The 5076-nt window shown below is 43.0% G+C and overlaps 1 long non-coding RNA gene across 1 annotated transcript; it reads right to left on the reverse strand.

Annotated features, from left to right (window-relative positions):
* Positions 1-278: 278 nt before the first annotated feature.
* LOC137851732 (uncharacterized) lies at positions 279-3687 on the reverse strand. The gene is made up of 3 exons (XR_011093406.1): positions 3493-3687; positions 2708-2820; positions 279-1913 (listed from the first exon to the last, which is right to left on the reverse strand). It is a non-coding gene; the product is annotated as an uncharacterized lncRNA (long non-coding RNA).
* Positions 3688-5076: the final 1389 nt, after the last annotated feature.

Genomic DNA, 5076 nt, shown 5'->3' on the forward strand with positions numbered 1-5076 from the left:
GGGCTATCATATGCTATTTTAAGGCCTGGATTCTGCTCTCTCATCGCAATTCACAAGGTGAAGATGGTGCAGCACCACAGGAACTTAGAGTGGAATTAAGAGCTCATGTTAAAAATGCTGTCTGGCCAGGGTGATTGCCTACTGCCTTTCAAATGTTTGTTTGAGCTCACATCCCAGCTGAACAGCTCCAAGCACATATGAATGAGCAATAATGACTTCTCATTTAATGTCTTTTTTTTTTCTTTCTTTTTTTTTTTTTTTTTTTTCTCCCACCAAGACAGCTATTAATGGTGAAAAGAACTGTAGATTTACTGCGGGTTTGACGCGTAAATTGCAGGAGAGCTACAGAGAGAGCCTGGATGTCCTGATGGCAAATGCTGCCACACCTTGCAAGAAAGCTCAGGCAGCTGCATTATGTGACTCATTCGTAAGGCAGCCAGGGGATGCTGCTGAGTGCAGGAAATGCTTGTCTCTGTGTTCCTTGGAAATTAATAAAAAGGGCATTGACAAATCTGCAGGAGGAAACCTTTGGTCCTCCTCTGGCACAGATCCTCCCTCCCCCAAAACAGGACTCAGCAGGGCAGAACAGGAAAACAAGGACGGCTTTATGTTGCCTTTCTGCTGCCATTGCCCTTGGCTGGCTGATGAGCCGCTTCATCCTAAGGCAAAGGAAAGCATGGCCTGCCCTACATGGCTGCTGCCTTGGGGCTGCATTCAGGGTGTTGTGGGCACGCTGCAGCACTTTGCTACCTACCTCCAAGAACTTTTAAGGAGGCTAGAAGAGAGATAATGACGTGACCTGCACACCAGCCAAGGATGTCCTTCTTCATGACCACCCTATGATAGCAAGGTTTATCATCTATGCAGCCATGAATCTGAACGAATGTGTCTCGTGTTGCCATTAGCCAGGGAAGGGGATGGAAGAAAGCCCTGCTTTTAAACTGCAGTTGGAGAGGGACACCAGTTTAGCTCACAGATCGCATCAGTGCTGACAAAGCCAAATCACCAGAACCCTGTCTGGTATTTAAATCATACTTTAATAGTGTGGTTAATAGCTTCAGCTTTAAGGCAGCTGTAAAGTATCCAAGCTTTTTGTTTGACACGGGAGAATTCCGCAACTCTTTTTCACAATCACTGTCAGATAAACAATCGATACAACTACCTTTGCTTTCCCAATACCACAGCCCTGTAATCTATTCAACCCCTGCCCAATCTCACCATGTAAAATGCAGTGACCTAAGCAAGTTTCTGTTACCTCCAAGAGAGCCTAACAACCCACAGCTCTTCTTTACCACACTCAATCTACATTTTCTCTACATTCCTGACCTTCAAGTGAAATTCTTGGGCTACAATGACATTCACTCCATCTGCATTCACTTTGCGTGGCTTTCTTGATCTGTGATATCTCCCACTCCATCATACCCCTCCAAATCCTTCTTGGAATGAGGAGGGTGAGCTTGCTTCAGCCAACAATAAAAGGCTTAAAGCCACGAAAGCATATTGATGTTTTCTTGTTCAAATGAGTTTGTTTTGTCTTTAGATGATATGGACCATAGGAAATGTTCTTCCTTCCTCTGTGAATATTTCTCAGAAAATGTTACACAAATCCTTAGCATTAGCCAGAAGAATAAAGAGAAAGTTAAGATCTACCAGAAAGTGAGTAAAGAATACAACAGAAAACACTTTTATGCCACTACATTAAACCATGGTGCACTCATAGTCTGACTGAATGTACTTTTGGTCTTTCTATCTCATAAATATTATAGCAGAACTAGAAAAGTAGAAGAAAATGATCAAGAAAATAGAAGGTTTCCCTCAGGTCCTTCATCTATGCTCTAGGTGACCCTGCTTGGCAGGGTGTTTGGACTAGTTGTTCTCCAGAGGTGCCTTCCAACTTCAACCATTCCGTGATTCTGTGAAAATACAACCTAGGGTAATTATCAGGTATCTAAAGAATCTGTGGCAAGCAGAACAACTATTCACTGCTTCTCAGAAAATGGACCAAGAAGCCCCCAGTGGAAATCATGGAGCCTCAAGATTAAAAAATCACAAAAGGAAGTGTTTTTCCATGGACTGCAGATAGAAGCAGTGGAACTCATTGACACAGGACATGGCAGAGGTCAAAAGGAAAAATGTATTAAAAGGGACGAGACACATTCATAGAAGAAATGTCTCCTGAGCCCTGTTAAATGTGACGGTCTGCATGCAAACCACAAATCTAAAAATCCCTCCCCACCAATTGCTAGAAGATGGAAAGGTACACCATGGGAAGAGCATACTTGCCTTTTTTACTGTGTTTCCCTAAACATTCATTATTGGCCACTGTATTAGGCAGGAATCTGGCTTTGCAGTCTCATCCAGTAGAGCCATCTCTGTGTTCTGTGTGTCTCCCAGTAAGACTGGAAGATGTGGAAGAAGTTTTGTCCTCTCTGAGTCTCCCAGAGGAAGGAATGCAAACAGGACACTCCCTACCAGACCCCTTGTTCTGAGGTGCCAGCAAACCCACTCTGAATCACTACATGCATACAATGCATCCCAGAATATATAGGTCACTGTCTCAGCTTTGCCCTTGGCCTGCTGCTTGCCTTGCTCAGTGATTATCCTGAAGCTGAGTACATTCAATGCAACAGAGGTTTATAAAGGGGAAAAAAAAAAAAAAAAAACTTTACCAAGAAAATATAGCTTTTCCTATCATGATTGTCAGTACCTTGGGAGAGACAGGCAGAGGAGACTAATCCAGAGATTAGGTCAATAGCCGCCTAGCCATGGACATTTTTTTTGTGACTTTGGATTCACCCTTTCCACGCCCCAGTTCTCTGCCTGGAAGATAACAAAAATCATTTTTATTTTTATTTTATTTTGTTAAACCTGCAAGGATTTTATGTATCTAAATATATCAGATTTTTTGATAATATATGTCCCAGTAAAAGAACTTGAAGCTGCATTACGTGACTGCAAACACAGTTGAAGTTAAACTCCAGGTCTGATATTTCCAAATCACTTTTTCTCTCCCCAATTTAAACCATGAAGTCTTTCTAAAAATAGAAGGGAAAACTAGCATGGTTCACTAAGAGTGATTCTTTAGAAGCTACAGGGTGGATTTGCCCCACTTCATATCAAACCGCTCATACCAGATGGTTGCAATGTCAATGTAAGGACGAACCCAATGCAGATTTTAGAAAATAGCAATGTTGTGGAAAAAGTGCTCCCTCTGGTTATTTTGCTAGAGAATTCATTGCCAACGGCACACAAGAAGTAGGGCAGAGGGCAGTTGGGTTTACCTGCATTGTTTTCATCGCTGCAGTCAGGACGAGGGTTGTTAGTCAAACATGTTTTTGCTTTCCCCCCCAACTAGGTTGCACGTTCCTAACCCTCGGCAATTGTTTTCAGAGGAGGTGATGGCTCCTACTACGGGGCTGTGCATTTCCTGAGAGCAGTGGGTGTGAAGGAATATGAAGGCTTTGTACACACCATGGCGGTCATCTGTTTTACCTGCTTCGTCAGCCATGTTGTTAGGAGCAGAGACCCAAAATGACAGACGTGACCGAGGCAGCTGCAGGAGCTAACGCAGCTTCCTTCCTTTGAAACCCCCTGATCCGACACAACAACACTGCAGCATGCTGGTAGTCCTGGAGGATTACAGCATCGCTGCTGACTTTCGGTTAACCCTTTTGAGATCACAGCAACACCCAAAAAACTGCCAAACGATGTAACGAGCTGCTAGGTGACAAATAATGATAGCACCCAGCGCTAAGCATCTCCCCTGAGGTAACACCTTAAACAGTGCACCGTTCAGTAGCTGTTCTTGGTTTGGCACAGTCAATTCTACCGGCATTCAAGCAGTAGCAGAAAAGAAAATTATCTCCCAAAATTTTTCCAGTGGAAAGAAGAAACTTAAACAGGTCATGCCAAGACACTGGGTGGAGGGAACACAGCAGGAATGTCAAAGGTTATTTGGTTGTTTGGGCTGTGTTAGCAGGTACAGGGAGTGCAAGTGCAGTGTGCCTGACTGCTGAGAAGAGATCGTCAAAGACTACTGCTTGTCATCCAAAGGAAGGAAGGAAGGAAGGAAGGAAGGAAGGAAAGAAAGAAGGGAAAGAGAGGGAGAAAGGAAGAAAGGGGGAGAAAGGAAGAGAGAAAGAGGAAGGAAGAAAGAAAGAAAACATTTCTGCCTGAGAGAAGTGCTGAACTGGAAACCCCGGAGATTAAGTACCACCATATAATCTCAAAATACATCTTCGTGACAGTCAGTTGGCTTGACTGCTCTGCAGGGGTCTACCAATGCTAATTTAATCTGTTTTCCATATTGAAAGCAGAGAACTTTTGTTACCTAACCCATGCTGTCCAGGACCACAACTGCTCAGTTCTGGGGGTCCAAACTGTGTCATTCATCTTCCAGGCTGCCCTCTAACTAGGTGGACATTACTGGGTCTTGTTATGATACCTCCTACTGAATGATAATCACTCCCCTGGATGTAACACATTTTTGCTCAGGAACAAATGCAGATTGACAGCACCTTGTTAACATTTTGCAGGCAGTTACTCTCTGTAGTGATCGCTTCTTACAGCAGTACTGCACTGATAGCTGGAAGGACCAGGAAATGGCCTTTTGCCCATATCAACTCTGAGTGGGCATTTGACTTTGATGGTATGGGTCATTTTTCTTTTAATATCTGTTAATAATCATCGCGTCCCTTATTTAGGTAGTGCAACAGATAAAACATGGACTTTCATTACAGGCTCTATCTAAAATGAATGATCAGGAAGAAAATAGTCATGTTCTGTGACAATTTGTAAAGGATTTGCCATCAACAAACACAAAGTCAATGCTATTCCACTTTCATTCCTAAATCCAACTTGGTTTCAGAGTGCAGCATTTTCCAGAACACATGATTTAACTAATACCCTTACTATTGTTTGTTTTGCTTTTCATCCTCCTTCCTCCTTAAAGGCTTTATGCACCTTATATATAAGTATCAGCAGGTCCTTTTAAGTCTCGGTCACTCAACATTTTAACCCTACTTTCCCTTCTTTGAGAAACAGCCTCTTCTTCCCTTCTTACAAGGACACAAACAC

This window comes from Anas acuta, chromosome 2 (assembly GCF_963932015.1).
Source record: "Anas acuta chromosome 2, bAnaAcu1.1, whole genome shotgun sequence".
Lineage (NCBI taxonomy): Eukaryota > Metazoa > Chordata > Aves > Anseriformes > Anatidae > Anas > Anas acuta.